The 17,762-nt window shown below is 42.4% G+C and overlaps 1 pseudogene; it reads left to right on the forward strand.

Moving 5' to 3' along the window:
- The first annotated feature begins 2,541 nt into the window (after positions 1 to 2,541).
- LOC103008819 (lipoyl synthase, mitochondrial-like) lies at positions 2,542 to 3,749 on the forward strand (annotated as a pseudogene).
- Positions 3,750 to 17,762: the final 14,013 nt, after the last annotated feature.

Below are 17,762 nucleotides of genomic sequence, written 5' to 3' on the forward strand. Positions count from 1 at the left end.
AATTCCTGGGCCAATGCCCAGGGCTAGAGAAACCACCATGTCTACGTAAGGCCCCAAGCATCTACCTTCGATTCTTTAAGATCACACCTACCACTGAAGATCAAAAGATTCCTCACTCCCTCTACCAAGTCCCTTCCAACTTAGCTAAGAATTTTGTCCCTGCTTAACCTCCTTCCCCTGCTCACAGGAGAAATGAGGGCAGTTCTTTTTTCTTCTCTGTTAGGGGCCTGTATTAGGCCTGGTGATGGTCCCAATTTTGACTCGCAGCATCACGGCCCTATTCAGGGGGTTTGCACAGTGCATGATCTGTATGACTGTAGATGATGACCCTGAGTAGGCCATGATTAGATAAGCATGCCACAGACACAAACGTGCAAATGACTGAACACACACTCACGCACACACACTCACACACACAGAGTCAGTAAGCCACCAGCATGGCAAAGAAAGAAAAATAGCAACAACGAAACCAGAAGACTCATTTTAACCTAGACGGTGATCAAACGGTTCCATGTAAACTGTGATTTTAGTTGCTTCTTCCTCAGCCCTAGAAATTATGCTTTCCTTTGAAGAGCTGATGTAGCACTCTACATGATACATTCACTACTAGAATTCAGTGTTCTGATTCTCTCTAGGATAGTAATAGAGACTGGATACATGTCCTAGTGTCTCATTCTCAAGTTATATAATTAGTAACTACATCATGCAATTTTTTTTTTTTAATCCTGCTACAAGATAGCAGCTCATAGGAGGCAAAGCTGAAGTTGTTCAGCAGGTTCAGTTTTTTTTTAAGTACTCAGGCTTCTTTCAGCCACAAGTCATTATTATCTGTTTCTTCTTTATCGTTACCATTATTATTATTACTATTTGACCACTGTTAAGGGAATGTTCTCTAGAAATTTGAGAGTTAGAGAGTGAGAGGGAAAAGGAGTATGACATTGAAATCATCTCAACTACAGCTCTTTGTATCTCCTGAGGAGCCTTTCAGAGAGGGGTTTTCTCTAATTTTCATGATCATGATTTCTGTCTCATGAGGTGATTAGGTCTTCTCTAATTTTTGTGAGACACCAGTGCATGTCATGATTCACGCTTTGGCAAATAACCCTGCAGAGGGCAGGGAAGACTAAAGGAGAGACGAAATCAAATCATATTAACTAGTAGGCACTAAGTCTGTAATGGGATAAATCAATTCCCTTTTCTTTTCCTTTTGGTTCTTCAGTTATATAATTATTATTATCCACAGGCTCAGTCTATCTTTTCCCAGAATATATAATCATACAGTTTACTTCCTAGGGCTGGACCTTTGGTCTCTGATCTTCTGAAGTGTTGGTTTCAGCTCACTGACCACCTTGGGAGACCCACAGAGATCTGCTCACAGTAGGTCGTAGTTAGGGACTGACTTGGGCACCAACTGGAGTCAGCATCTTTGTAAAATTGCACTTTCCCTCAACAAAGAGAAGTAGCTCCTTTGGTGAAAGGCATCTCAGCAGAGCTCGTGGTTGAGGGTGATCTATTGTTTTCTTGGGAGGGGGGGCATTTTATCGGGAAAGTACCAAAGAGCTCTCCATCAGTCTGGTAGTGATCCGCCCACCCCGGCCTTCCATTCTCTCCTCACTACAAACACACACACACACTTGCTTTCAAACCTGTCCACCGCTGGGGATGTCCTTTTCTCTAGCATACACAAAAGATGAGAATAGCATCACCACTGACTGACACGTCTCTTAAAATTTGAGAAGCAGTGTTGGCAACTGCAACCACAACAAACAATCCATATCGAGGGCCCACAGTTCTGCCTCGAACATGGGAATTCAGGCCAATTCAAATATTTCCAAAACACCTCTCAGAGCCAAACTCTCAGATCCGCACACTTAAGGGGCAAGCACTCCAGCCCTCATCTCGGGGAGCTGTTTTTAAACAGCCCTCTGCATTAGTGTTTGGGTTAGGTATATGTAAGAAAGTCAACACTTCACAGATTTCTAGTTACCTCTAGATCTGGTCTCTGAGATTTGAGGTTGTGCAAAGTCAAAGGTTAACACTCTAGACCATAGCTATGTCCATGAGTACAGTCCAGTACTAATAGTAATTAGCATTAAAGAGAACCAAACAATATTCAAGTTGCTTCTGTATCCATTGTGTGTGATGTAATGTGAGGAATGGAGAAATGTGAAATTACATAATTTTCAAGAGACCAAAATGGTCTGTCAATGCTGAGGAAAAAGATGACCAAGACTCTCCCTGGGTGGCATAGAGTGACCTACACTTTCTAGGAGAAATTTCCGTACTTATGACAACATTCCTTCCAGATTTTCCAAGACAGTTCTAATTTCTATCAATTTACCCTCTTGTTGCCATAAATATCCTTGTATTTGTCATACTGTGTACCATGTATTTTTGGTTTATAGTCAGCATAATTAAAGCTCACTGCAACTTTTGGTGCATATCCAGGCCGTTTAAACATAGGTCACTCTCTTTTTTCTTCCATCTCTCTTTTCCTGGGAATTAGTGATCCCTTGGCCCTGCTAGAAAAAAAAGAGAGGTATGTCTCTATGCTGCAGGAGTGCAGTCCGCACTGCGGGCCCCTGGGTATTTGGAAGGTATTATGCAGTCCAGTCAAGTAAGTTCCTTGCCAGATTAAAAAAAAAAATAAGAAGGAATTTTTACAGAATGGACCAGACCTTCAAGATTTTGTATCTGGTGATCTAGCAGACAAGAGCACCTGGGATGAATATAAAGGAGGCGTAAAACACCAGAAAGGAGAACGGTTAAGACTACCTCCACGGCTAAAGACAGAGATTCCCATGGGGAAAAATTACAATAAACTGAAAAATACAATGCAGAATTTAAATCTCCATACAGGGTGTGAGGAAGCTCAGTGTCCCAATATTGGAGAGTGTTGGGGAGGCAGAGAATATGCCACTGCCACTGCCCCAATCGTGTTGATGGGTGACACATGTACAAGAGGTTGTAGGTTTTGTTCTGCTGAGACTGCAAGAAATCCACCTCCACTGGATGCCAATGAGCCCTACAATACTGCAAAGGCAATTGCAGAGTGGGGTCTGGATTATGTAGTCCTGACGTCTGTGGATCGAGATGATATGCCTGATGGAGGAGCTGAGCGCTTTGCAAAGACTGTGCCTTACTTAAAGGGAAGGAATCCGACAATCCTTGTGGAATGTCTCCCCCCCTGATTTCTGAGGAGATCTTAAAGCAATAGGAAAAGTTGCTCTGTCAGGATTAGATGTGTATGCACATAATGTAGAAACAGTTCCAGAACTACAGAGGAAAGTTCATGATCCCTGGGCCAATTTTGACCAGTCTCTACGTGTACTGAAACATGCCAAGGAAGTTCGACCTGATGTTATTTCTAAAACACCTATAATGTTGGGTTTTAGGTGGGAATGACGAGCAAGTATATGCAATGATGAAAGCACTTCGTGAGGCAGATGTGGACCGTTTGACTTTAGGACAATATATGCAGCCAACAAAGCGCCACCTTAAGGTTGAAGAATACATTACTCCTGAAAAGTTCAAATGCTGGGAAAAAGTAGGAAATGAACTTGGATTTCATTATACTGCAAGTGGCCCTCTGGTGTGTTCTTCATATAAAGCAGGTGAATTTTTCCTGAAAAATCTAGTGGCTAAAAGATAAAACAAAAGCCCTCTAACACTTAACAAGACATTCAAGATCACAGGAATTTTAAAACTTTGACTCCAGTTGGTAACAGAAGTGATGGCAGAATGCCTAGACTTCAGTGGATATATCCCAGTCTTTTTGTCTTAAGAAAAATGTCAATAAGTTGTGCATATTTAATTATAATAATTCATTTGTCTTTTAGCATATCTTCTTTGTCCCAGTAAACAATTGCTTGTTATGATGTAATCATAAAACATCTTTGTAAGAGTTTACTGTTAAAAGTATAATTTTAAAAATACATTAAAAACTTCTAGAAAATCAAAAAAAAAAAGTCACTCTCAAATTTGGAGACTATAACCATACTATATTTAAAGGGGGGAGGGAGACCAAATCAAGGTTACAAAAGTTGTATGATTTAAATATTGGCATTTAACAATTTAATACCTTTAACCACCCCCCCCATACAATGTAATATATTCTGTTTGCAAGAAATTCATAGAATTCTGTGTGCACACAGACATATACACACACACCCTATGTCTGGTGTGGGTTTCAGCCTTGTCCTTGGATCCCCTTATCTCTGGCTAGAAGTTTATTTGGAGAGCATGTTAAACATCTAAATGAAAGGTGCTTCATGACTTTGACCCTGCAGGGTAGGAAAAAATAATTTTTCCTCTACCTTTCTAAGTTATTGGCCAGGGCCCCTGGAACAAAAGACCGATTACCAAGAGAAAAACACGAAGAGAAGTTTATTCACATGTATATCTCACATACATGGGACACACCGAGGGAAATGAGTAACTCAAGGAGGTGGCTTAGAATTCAGGCTGAAATACCACCTTCAGCTGCATCAAAGAAAGGACTGTGGTGGGGCAGGTCAGGGGTGGGGAGGTGACCAAGAACAGTGACACAGCAAACAGGGTAAACTTCGTTCCGCAGATCGCAGCCTGTGCCTTCTCCACGGATAAGCCTCTTCTGACTTAGAGCCAGCCTTCTCTTCCTGGTCTAGAAAGCGAGACCTCCTCACAAATGGATATTTCCTTTACAAGTATAAATTGTCCTTACAAAAGGGCAGCTTTTATTCTGTTTTTCAGAGCTTCTCTTCTGTCTGCTCTTTCTCAAAACAATCCTTATGTCTAGAGGCCTATTTTGGGGTGGTGTACGCTGGTGTCCTACGATAATACGAAATGCCCTTCTGGCCGCCAGGTGAGAGGCCTTATGGTGAATGCTCATAAAGCAGCCCTGAATATAAGCACAAGTCCCAGTAAACACAGTCATGAGCCTGATGGGAGAACAGCAGTCTCCAGAATCCGGGCGGGAGCTCTGTCCTCCTAACACTTGGCTTTGGTGCTCAGGGCCTGGGAAGAGCTGGACAGAAAACCCTGCGGCCTGGAAACAATTTCACAGGCGGATACATTTTTGAAACTGAGGGATTGTTAGAGCTCAGACTTTTGTGCTCTTTTCCACAGTAGCTTTCAGTGGAACAACATGGAAAGCCCAGACAGAATCAGCTTTCCAAAGCTGTCTGTCTTCCCACCTGCTGCTGCTGGGTATCCTGGGGTCAAGGGAGGGAAGCTGGCCCATGAGAGAGGACCATCTACTTGCCTACCCCACTGGGAGAAAACCTGCTAAAAACAAAATGAAATCTTCCCCTGGGGCCATTACTCACTAGGCCCAGCTCTGAACACGACGCTGGTGGGGAGTTTTAGGGAAGTTTTAAAACATAGAAGTGGGCATTTACCTGTGTATATGTACCAGCATTGGGAACCTCCATCCTCACAGGCCCTATTCCTGAGGCATCAGCGCCAACTAAAGTTGTGGTCAGATGCTTCCTACTAAATTAAGGGAAAGAAATATAACATGGCAACCTGTCCTAAGTAAGACATAGGAATCCCTGTACATTCCTCCTCTTGAATCACTCCTTCCTTGCAAGCAGGAATTGGGGCTGGTTTCATGGAATATCCTTTCTAGATTTTGAATGCAGCTCCTCCCCCATGACTCTGTCCTTCCCAACAGCTGTCCAGGGTCTGGGGCACTTCATTAGGTGAAGCCTTGGGTCAACTGTATGTCAGATTCCCTAACCCCACATTTATTTTAGGGATTAAAGAATGGAGGGAGTAGGAAGCAAGGGATACTCAGAATTTAAACATTTTCCCACATCCTTTGCCCCAGGTAGCATTAAAAAGCCTGAAAACCAAGTGCTGTACTAATCATGGGGCCTGTGTCTGGGAGCTTTCAGCCATCGGCCTGCTCAGAGCGCTGAGGAGCAAATTTAATTGCCAAGGGTTTAACAATTATAACAGCTTTTGTTCAGCACCGTTTATGTGCCAGACACCATGCTGAAAGCTTCTTATACATGAAATTATTTAATTACCCTCAACTCCTGAGAGGCTTATATTATTTCCCCCCTTTTTTTGCAAGAGAAGAAACTGGGGTTTAGAAAGGGCAAGAGGCTTGTCCAAGGTCACACAGGGTTGGTGAACGCAGGGTTGAGAAGCACACTAACTCCAAACAGCAAGGTGACAGAAAGGGAGTATGTGATTCAGAAATTCTCAGAGCATTTACTGCTTATCCCAGTCATTTGGGACTTTTCACATAATCTAAAATGTTGCATCAATTTTCATTTCAGGTTTTATAATCACACCAAGACTGCAAATTCTTTGAGATCAAAGACTGGGTTTTCCACTTCTCTATGTTCTTCAAAGTGCCTAACATAGCAATTTGCACAACATAGGCAATTAAAAAATATGTATTAACAAATCTAAATGTGGTAGAGGTAAATTAATAATTATTAAGTGAGTTGTTTAAAGAAAAAAATGAGCCTTCCAAAATAAAAATGGAAGAGGGTTTGTTTTCGCCATTTCCCAGGATGTGGGTCATTTTTAAAAGGCAAATTTTCAGCCCATCTGGAGTTCCAAAGGAGGGAAATAGCCCAGGTTAATTAACTTCTGAAATAGCTCCACTGCGAATGAAGAGGGCAAGTGGAAGCCTCCGCCAGCATCCTGAATATGTCAGCGGGAAATGATCCCAGCAAAGCTTCAATGTAAATCAAGCTTGGTTCCCCGTAAGCCCCAGATTCTCACAACTTCAGAGACGCATCCTTTGATCTTTTCACCCTCTCCTGAGGGCTTATAGCTTCTGCAGTGGCCGGAGGGCAGGAGTCACAGAAGCTCAGCCCTGGTGCCCACGTGAGCAGACAGGGGCTGTGTACCATCAGGAGCCAGTGAGATAAGCAGCAAAATCCTTTAAGCAAAGACCCTGGGGGCAGAAATGCCAGAGACCGAGGTACTGGAATGTTTAGAGATTTCAATCTGCAAGGAGAGAGAAGGCTTCTAACATCCCAGCCTGAAAGAAAGCCAAGTAAAGGGGTCACGCTTCTTTCCTCCCTCAAGGGCTGCATCTTCTACGCTGTCCCCTTTTGAGCCGTGTGCCTGTGCCCCTGCCCTCACGTGCACCGGAGTGTGCGTAAGCACATGCAGCTACCCTAACTGTGCTCAGTTCCCTCTTTCTTTTCTTTATCAAAGTGCACGGCTGTGATTCTCCTAGATGGTGCTGGACTCCAGGCCGCCGTCCCCCTTCCTGGGGGCAGCTGCACACCAGACAGTATAAAACGAGGACGGTAACACCAACGCGTTCGAGCGAATAAATCCCCCTCTCCCTTTGGTCCTCTATTAATGCAGCAGTATCTGTCACCTAGATTTTGTTCTTTCTCCTTCAAATACAAATACTTCAAATACTTCTCCTTAAGGAAGTGTCATCCCTTAAGACATCTTTCTGGGGATGGGGAGGACTTTTTTCCAACATTTGTCTGACACCATTTCTGGCCACAATCTGTGGCCTCTTTGTGGGCCATCACCCTCCCAGATGTAGGTCTCAGCCAGCAGTGCACCTCTGTGCTCAGGGCCCCGGGGGAGGGGAGGGCCACCCTCCCAAATGTTCCCTTGGTAGCGCACACTACTCCTCTCCCGGTGAGGCCAGAGCCTGCCACCGAGCTCTGGTTTCTCCCACTGTGATGGGGTACGCTGCCAGTAGGGTCCTGGTGCTGTGTCTGCCATTTTGAAAATGAAAATATCTGCTTCTAACTCCAGTGACCATCTGTTTGTAACCTTTACGCCTATCCACAGGCCAGCATGAAACTGCCACTGTAGCCTCTGGGTCTCCTGGACTTTCGCAGCAGACTAGCCACCAGCTTCCTCTTGCAATCTTTTGAACAGCCAAGAGCCGTTGTCACGAGCTATTCATCACTACAAGCATAGTAGACATTTTTAAAGGACTGCACATTGTATGTCACTCCCAGTCTTCCACGGTGAGGAGCAAGAAAGGATCAGAAATTAAAATACGAAAATTTGCAAACCCACAGAGTTCATTACACCTTTCAGAATATAACTGGGTAGATTGAAAAGAATTGTTCATGTTATCAAAGGAAGTGGAAGAAATAGGATTTAATATTTCTGGATAACAATGACATACCAGAAGAGGAAGAACCCTATTTAAGGAGTAAAACCTGTGGGAATTTAAAAACACCTGAGGATGTGTGATATCCATCTCTGGAAGAGATGGGATGATAAGAGATGCAGTAATGATATTGGTTGGGATGCTACTAAAGCAAGTCTAGCTTAAAAGCAGGTGTCAAACAGAAATTTTCAATTCTGGGTAGTCGGCATCTTAGCAATCAGAACAGTAGAAGACATTCTTTTTTTTTTTTTTTAATGTAACTAGCCCCTCTGGTTTTTTTTTTTGTTTTTTGTTTTTTATTTTTGGCTGTGTTGGGTCTTCGTTTCTGTGCGAGGGCTTTCTCTAGTTGCGGCGAGCGGGGGCCACTCTTCATCGCGGTGCGCGGGCCTCTCACTGTCGCGGCCTTTCTTGTTGCGGAGCACAGGCTCCAGACGCGCAGGCTCAGTAGTTGTGGCTCATGGGCCTAGTTGCTCCGCGGCATGTGGGATCTTCCCAGACCAGGGCTCGAACCCGTGTCCCCTGCATTGGCAGGCAGATTTTCAACCACTGCGCCACCAGGGAAGCCCTAGAAGACATTTTTTATTCAATGCCAGTATAAGATAGAAGACCCTGGTTGCCCAGCCAGTTGGCCATGTGTATCATTCATCATTTCTTGGTTACCAAGAAAATTATCAAAATATGAGTTTGCTATGCCGCAAAGCAAACAGGGATTTCAATATCCTATGTCCTCAGGGAAGAGGTATAAATCTAGATTGGATGGGCCAGTGAGGTGGGGGGGGGGGGGGAAGGGACCAATCTAGTCAACCCCTCATGAGTAGCTGAACAGTCAGATGAATAATATAAAGAGGGTATAAAGCATTCACATGCGAGTCAGCCAACCTGGTGCAGAGGGGCCCATGGCAGGAATCCAGCAATCAGATAACAATCGAATCTTACAGGAAGTGGCACTGCATTTCTAGGCATAGACAGTAAAAATAACGTCTAGAATTTGTAGGTGTTCCTGGTACTGTTAATAACACATCTGCCAGGCTCTGTGCTAAGAGCCTCACAAATTTTATTTCACCAAATCCTCAAAACCAGCTAATGAGATGGGTACTATTTTTATCTCCTATTTTTAGATGGGGAAATTGAAGTTCAGAAATGGTAACCCCACTGGTAATCGCCAGAGTAGGGATCTGAACTGAAGCTCAGGGTTTTTCACCCTGTAGAATCTAAGGAAAAAATATATCCCTTCATTAATACCATGAGGCAGATACTATTCCCTTCATTGTATAGATGGTGAAACGGTGGCTCAGTTGGTTGACTTGTCCATGGCCCACAAGCTAGCAAGGAGCAGACCTAGAATTTCAGCCCACATCTTGTTTGAAACCAAAGCCAGAGCATTTAGGGTTGAGAATGGCCCTTATTGGCCTTAGTCAATCATGGTAATCCATTGACCAGTGATGGTTCAGGAACTTAGACCAGTCAGTATCTAACATTTCCCTATTAGGCAATTTTTGCATCAATAATTGTTATGACTAAAATTGGTCCAAGCAAATGAATTGGAAGGACTTGGGTTCCAAAGCTCAGGTTCAAAGATCTCTCTCTCTCTCCTCACCCTCCTCCAAAAGTGAATGCAAAAGCATGTGGCACCGATTGTTACTCGAAGCCACCACACTACCAAGTAGAGAATTCACCTTTGGATGAAGTCTTCTTTGTAGATGGCTGTGTGACGAGATAGAGGTAACCTAAGCTGTTGATGACATAATTAAATGGTAGGATCGACCAACCTTGAGGCTGGATTCCTTTTTGTATGAGCCAATAAATGTCCTCACTGTCTGAATAACTTTGAGTTGAGTAACCATTCTCTGCAATGAAAAACATCCTAACAAATACCTACCCCATGAGTCCTCCTCAGAGAAGAAGGGGAAGAGTCATCCAAGCCCTTATAGATGATCTAACTCATGTGAGGGAGTCCACAGTGTGCTCCTTTCATAGATGAGTACGGTGAAGTCCAACATGGTTATGTAACTTGCCCTAGGTTACATAGCTAGTAAGCGACAAGGCTGGAATTTGTACCGAGGAGGGTCTAACACCAAAGCTTGTGTGTTTTCCAATATGCACAATGGAAATCTTGGCCAGTAATCTTCCAGTCTCCTGCAGAAGTTAGGTGAGGGCTCACTGAGGACAAAACCTAATAAGAAATCTGGTTTTCACAGCAAATTGCCGGCCTCAGCAAGGAATTTGGGTGTTGGACACGGAGAACCTGTTGTATGACTGGGCCAATGTGGCAGGAGAAGAGAGAGGCTGGGATTCAGAGGCTAATCCTGGCACACTGGACCTGGGTTGAAGGCCAAAGCATCACATTCAGACTCTACCAGATAATGTGTGTGAGGTTACTGATATCTCTTTCTGCCCCAGTCAGGACCGGCTCAGCCATCAGTGGAGAACACAGCAGCTTAAGTGGAAACTCTTAAAGACAGAAGCTGGTAAAAAAATAAAGGAAAAAGGGAAGGGGAGTAAATCCACAGATATTAGGAACATGATTATTATGAAAGTGGCAAAGTGACTCCCTGCTAGATCTTTGCTTTATCTGAAAGTATCAACTCTTTCTGGCCAATCTGCACTATATCCAAGTTTCTCATATGTTTTTAGTGCATTTTCACATATAACATATTGTTTTCCTAAAACTGGTTATTATTCTGTCCTGAGTTCTTGCTCAAAATTTACATTTGCATCTGAAACTCAAAGTACTATGGTACCTGGCTACCTTTCCCAGAGCTGGCATATATGTCTGCTGACATTGAATACTGCACTCTTTCTTGTAGAGAGTGCCATTCATGTGACTTCACTCAAATGGTGCAGTGCACAACCTGAACAACCATACCCAGTAGTCCTGCCTGATTCTCCAACTCCTTGTCCACTATTTGTCTAAGACTTCTTTCTTAATTGTCTTTGTGCCTATTTTCACTATTACATATGAGATAGATTGGCTGATGGTTGCCACAGTTGCTCAAGTAGTCAGTGTAAGAAAAAATGTTCCAGCTTTGGTTTCATTTCAAACAAAATGTGGGCTGGAATTTTAGGTCTGCTCCTTGCTAGCTTGTGGGCCATGGACAAGTCAACCAACTGAGCCACTGTTTCACCATCTATACAATGAAGGGAATAGTATCTGCCTCATGGTATTAATGAAGGGATACATACTAAATGAGATAAAACATGTCAATGTGTATTTTTTTTTAAACATCTTTATTGAAGTATAATTGCCTTACAATGGTGTGTTAGCTTCTGCTTTATAACAAAGTGAATCAGTTATACACATACAATATGTTCCCATATCTCTTCCCTCTTGCATCTCCCTCCCTCCCACCCTCCCTATCCCACCCCTCTAGGTGGTCACAAAGCACCGAGCTGATCTCCCTGTGCTATGTGGCTGCTTCCCACTAGCTATCTATTTTACATTTGGTAGTGTATATATGTCCATGACACTCTCTTACCCTGTCACATCTCACCCCACCCCCTCCCCATATCCTCAAGTCCATTCTCTAGTAGGTCTGTGTCTTTATTCCCGTCTTGCCACTAGGTTCTTCATGGTCTTTTTTTTTTTTTTTCCTTAGATTCCGTATATATATGTGTTAGCATACTGTATTTGTTTTTCTCTTTCTGACTTACTTCACTCTGTATGACAGACTCTAACTCCATCCACCTCATTACAAATACCTCCATTTCTTTTCTTTTTATGGCTGAGTAATATTCCATTGTATATATGTGCCACATCTTCTTTATCCATTCATCTGTTGATGGACATTTAGGTTGCTTCCATGTCCTGGCTATTGTAAATAGGGCTGCAATGAACATTTTGGTACATGACTCTTTTTGAACTATGGTTTTCTCAGGGTATATGCCCAGTAGTGGGATTGCTGGGTCGTATGGTAGTTCTATTTGTAGTTTTTTAAGGAACCTCCATACTGTTCTCCATAGTGGCTGTATCAATTTACATTCCCACCAACAGTGCAAGAGTGTTCCCTTTCCTCCACACCCTCTCCAGCATTTATTGTTTCTAGATTTTTTGATGATGGCCATTCTGATCGGTGTGAGATGATATCTCATTGTAGTTTTGACTTGCATTTCTCTAATGATTAATGATGTTGAGCATTCTTTCATGTGTCTGTTGGCAATCTGTATATCTTCTTTGGAGAAATGTCTATTTAGGTCTTCTGCCCATTTTTGGATTGGGTTGTTCGTTTTTTTGTTATTGAGCTGCATGAGCTGCTTGTAGATCTTGGAGATTAATCCTTTGTCAGTTGCTTCGTTTGCAAATATTTTCTCCCATTCTGAGGGTTGTCTTTTGGTCTTGTTTATGGTTTCCTTTGCGGTGCAAAAGCTTTTAAGTTTCATTAGGTCCCATTTGTTTATTTGTGTTCTTATTTCCATTTCTCTGGGAGCTGGGTCAAAAAGAATATTGCTGTGATGTATGTCATAGAGTGTTCTGCCTATGTTTTCCTCTAAGAGTTTGATAGTGTCTGGCCTTACACTTAGGTCTTTAATCCATTTTGAGTTTATTTTTGTGCATGGTGTCAGGGAGTGTTCTAATTTCATACTTTTACATATATCTGTCCAATTTTCCCAGCACCACTTATTGAAGAGGCTGTCTTTTCTCCACTGTATATGCTTGCCTCCTTTATCAAAGATAAGGTGACCATATGTGTGTGGGTTTATCTCTGGGCTTTCTATCGTCAATGTGTATTTTTGTTATAATTATTAATATTATCAGAGTCCCTAGCATGATGTCTGCAACTGAGTAGATCTTCAATAAATATTAATTCTCTTCTCAGATTTCTATATCAATCTCAGTCCCTTCTCTGTGCAGGGAATGAACCTTGTCCAGCAGATGCCTGCATCCTAAGTGAAGTGTACCCTGTCCTGAATGCCAAATGGTCTGGGGAGCACTTTGCAAGTGTGTCTCCGTGAGAAGTTTTGGGCTGAGAGAGGAGGGAGGTAAATTCTCTGGTCAAACATTTGAAAAGTACTGCATTCTCTACCTGCTGTTGGAGATTCTTACTGGCACATGAAAGGCTTTGAAAAATCAAATTTCAAAGACTTTGAGAAATACCTGGTAAAACATTTAAACGAAATAAGGTGGCCATGGATTTTTTTGTCACTTTGGACAAATTAACTTCTCATGACTGTGCTCCATAGAACATATACTGGGAAGTGTCAATTTAGGAATAGAAACTAGGAAACTTGGGTACACCAGGGAGAAGGTTGGTGTGATGAAAACGACGACACTAAGGGGTGCTGGGGCAAAGTTCTTATGCAAAGTTCTAGAAGGGGCTATAGTTGTGACTTGATGTGTACTGTTCCCTCTGAGCAGAAAGGGCGAAGTATGAGGAAAGAGAAGAGCAAACGAGAGTAAAAAGGAAGAGCAAAAGCATTCACTAGTTCAAGCATTTATTGAGCAACTACCATGTGAGGGACGCAAATATGAATAACAGTGTCACTTCATTAAGGAGATAAAGCAAAACAGAAGAAAAAGTAACCAAAAGAGAAGGGGCGAAGGCAAAGAAAGATAATAGATTAGAAAGGGGTAGAAGATATATTTGAGAAAGCCTTGTCAAGATGTCTAGGTGACATGGATTCCAGTGTGTTGTACCTCACACGGGCTGTCTGAGCAACCCATGTTTAAGTGCAAGGCAATGCCTCACAAATGAATTGATTTCCATGTTTTTTTTTTTAAGTGAATTCTCCCAAAAGATTAAAATTTTCTTTAGGAAAATAAACAATAAATAAATGTATTAGAAAATAACAGTTATTAAAATGGGCAGCTGAGGGCAATAATGAAACCGCCACAATATTAACTCACATTTGTGGTGCATCTCTGAAGTTAATATGATGGGCCAGACCCGAAAATGGCTTCAGAATAAACCTGAAACTTGAGAGGAGGCAGTTTTTCAAGTGTGTGCCTTGGGAATATGCACCCCATTCTGTCATCTCATTTGCAGAAAATTGTGAACAAATTGTCTTCAGTGTGGAGGAAGACCAGGAAAAAAAAGAAACGAAAAATTAGAAGCTGAATTCAGAGGCAGGCTCAGCATCTGGGAGGCAAGCTTCAGAAACTCTGGAATATTAATGTTCTTCTTGGAATACTGAGCTCATCACTGCCTCCTGCTTGTCCTGCCCTTATGTCCCGTCAGCTCTCCTCCAGCCCCCAGCCTCCCTCGGCCCTTAGAAAATGAAGATCCACCTTCTAACTAGTCTCATCTCTTATGCTGATTTTTGTATTGGTTTAGCCCCTCCTGCCTGCATCCATCCACTCATTCATTCTTCAACAAATATTGATTGAGTTTCTACTGTGGACCTACAATGTAACAAGTACTGTGCTAGGTGTGGAGCCCTCAAAGAATCTGTTACCCCCTCCAACTTTATGGAAAGATTTCTCTTCGCAGTAATCATAGATTTTATAGGTTTTTATTTTGCATCTTAAAAATATTTGATTTTTTTTTACACTACCTCAGGAAAAATACAGACACACTGAATTGTGTTTCACAATTAATGTGGCTGACTTCATTTACTCTCATGCTTCATATTCTGTCACTTTTTTGACACAGGTACTGTGTTTCCTACCTGCGTAGGGTTGTTGGGACTTTATTGGCAGGACCATTAGCAGGACTAGATAGTTATATAACAGGACTATATAAGTTGGAGGAGTGAGGGCTGCCTTACCACCTCCTTCTTTTTCCTCCCAACGTGAGAGTTCGCGCACAGAGGTGAGAGTTGAATCCATAGATTAGATGAAGTGTTCAGAACAGTATATCGCAGCACAGGGGATGGAAAACCTTTTCTGTAAAGGACCAAATAGTAAATATTTTTGGCTTTGTGGGCCATACGTCTCTGTCACATCTAGACACATGCCCACCGCACTAGGGCAAAAGCAGCCGTCAACAACACAGACAAATGGGCATGACTGGGTCACAGGAAAATATTATCAATGGACACTGAAATGTGAACTTCACATAATTTTCCCACATCATAGAATATTCTTCTTCTTTGATTCTTTTCTCAACCATTTAGAAATGTAAAAACCATTCTTAGCTCACAGGGGATAGAAAAACGAGTAGGGGCTGGATTTGGCCTCTGGGCGGTCATTTGTTCACGCTTGTTGCAGTGGAAAGAGTCATCTCAGTGTGTGATTAGTGTGTGAACATGGCCTATGTCACTTACCAGCTGGGGGTCAGAGAAACCAATGTAATATCTTTGGGCCTCTATTTTCTTATCTGAAAATGGGAATGATAATTTTGCCCTTGCATGGATTATTAAGATTAAATGAGAGAGACAACACAAACAAGGCATTTTCTAAGGAATAAGGGAGGTTGGTGGGCTGGATCAGCTGATGGGGCATGTTGCTGGGGGGAGAGGAAAAGACCAGCAGGAGGCAACTGTTCCTTGCCTGAAACAGAATAGTCAGTTAATCAATGACAGCTGTTGTTATTGTTATTACTACTACCGTTATCGTTCAAAGAACTAATATATAGAGAGAAGTAACAGGTGTCAACCACAGATTCAGAGGTGGAAAGAGGAGGTGAAAAAGGAAAGTAAGAAGTAGCAGGAGACAGGAGAAAAAAGCTGTAAGAGGATCTGATCCCCAAATTCTCCTGCTCTGATCTCCCTCCCAAACCCAGAAGTGGATCTCTACCTCTCTCTTGAATCTGTTCACTGGAGTAGCCCACGAGCATCTCAAATGGAGTGTGGCCCAGATTGATTTATCTTCCTCTAATCTTTTTTTTTTTATTTAAAAATTTTTAAAAAATGTTTATTGGAGTATAGTTGATTTACAGTGTTGTTAGTTTGAGGTGTACCACAAAGTGAATCACTTATACATACATCCAACTCTTTTAGATTCTTTTCCTATACAGGCCATTACAGAGTAATCCTACCTCTGCTTTCCTCCAACACTTTCCATTTCTATTAATAATACCACCAAGCTCCAAACAGCTGGGTCATATTTGATTCCTCTTTCTTTTTAATCCTAAACTTTAAGTTTACCTTTTAAATTTTTGGCAGGTCTGTATTCTCCTAACCCTGCCACTCACTGTCTCCTAGACTCTTAATAACCCACTACCCAGGCCAACCCTACAATCCAGCTCTCAATATCCTCCCAACTCCAATACCTCTGACCCACAGTTTATCCCTAGGGGAATGTCCCCATCAGAACCGAAGCACAGAATAAACCCTCGTTAATCAGAGGTAAGTGACCTTCCAGGAACTGCCCCGATACCCCATCTGACATGATTTCCTACAGGCTAACTATGCCGTCCATGCCTCCATTCCTTGGTATCTCCTGTTCCCTCAACATGGGCTGCCCTTCTCTTCATTCTATTTCTAAATTCTAGGAATTCTTCAAGACTTTCTTGTAAATGCTTTCTTCTCCAGGAAGCCTGCAACCAAAAGAAATCTTTACTTGCTGTAATCGTCCATAGCACTTATCTGTATTTCTTGTCCATCATTGACTATCTTAGTGTTATTTATGTACATGTTTTATCATTTGTACTAGACTAGTGCTTCTCAAAGAGAGGCGATTTTGACCCCAGGTGACATTGCCCAGGCAATGGAGAAATACCAGGAGATGATTTTGCTGGTCACAATTAGAACGGAGGGAGGGAGGAGGGTAGTACTGGCATCTATAGTGGATGGGGGCTAGAGATGCTGCTAAAAATCCTGCAAAGCACAGAACAGCCCCCACTGCAAAGAAACTTCAACAGTGTGAGGGTGAGAAGCCCTGGACCAGACTCTAAGCTCTTGAAAAAGGGTTTCATAACCTCTTCCGTTGCATTTCCTACAGTTCCTAACTCAGTCTTGCACATGGTCATTGCTAAATGAATATTTTTTGACTTAATGAAACAATACAAGTTTTGGAAGAGGACTGACTTAATGAAACGATACAAGTTTTGGAAGAAGATGCGCAGTCCTGAGGGATGGCGCCTGATATGGTTTTACAGTAGCGTACGCGTCCATGGGCACAGTAGGTCTGCTTCTGTGTGTGGAAGGAGCCAGGGCTTTCCCATATCTGCAGGTTTTCATCGTCTCACCTGGTCACAGGGTACAGCTGACCGACTCAGAGGGTCTCCTGGGCATTGTCCTTAGTCCGGTGATTGACAGTTTTAAAAACTCTTTCAAAATAAATTCTTTTTTTTTCTGTAGGAGGACAGATTAAACGATGCTTCATTTCCCTTTGCTAGTTTAGCATGCTAGGCATATGTCTTGATTCTGAGTGAGCTGGGTGATTTTAAACATGTCAAGGTCATCACACCCTGAAAGCTGGCTTCCTTCCCTCAGCGAGGCCTGCAGCGAAGCCATCCCAGAACGACTCAGACTTTGCAGATTGTCAAAGAGTGTGTTTCTGTGGCTGCCATTAACTCATTGTTTAAACAACCCTCATATTAAAAAAAAAAAAAAAAAAAATCCCTGCTGAGTTTTCTCTGAATTTATACCCACTAGAGTTTAGGCCTGCTAATTTTTAATCTGCTCTCAGAAATAGAGGACCACTCAAGGGACTATAATACAAATAGTAACAGTAACAACTAAATCCTGCTGATTTATAAAGCACTTTTTACCATAAGCTTTCCCATTTACTAAATTAACAATGTGACCACCCAGCAGTGGTCAAGGTGGAGTCACCAGTCTCTTTCATTTT

Source organism: Balaenoptera acutorostrata, chromosome 11 (assembly GCF_949987535.1).
Source record: "Balaenoptera acutorostrata chromosome 11, mBalAcu1.1, whole genome shotgun sequence".
Taxonomy (NCBI): domain Eukaryota; kingdom Metazoa; phylum Chordata; class Mammalia; order Artiodactyla; family Balaenopteridae; genus Balaenoptera; species Balaenoptera acutorostrata.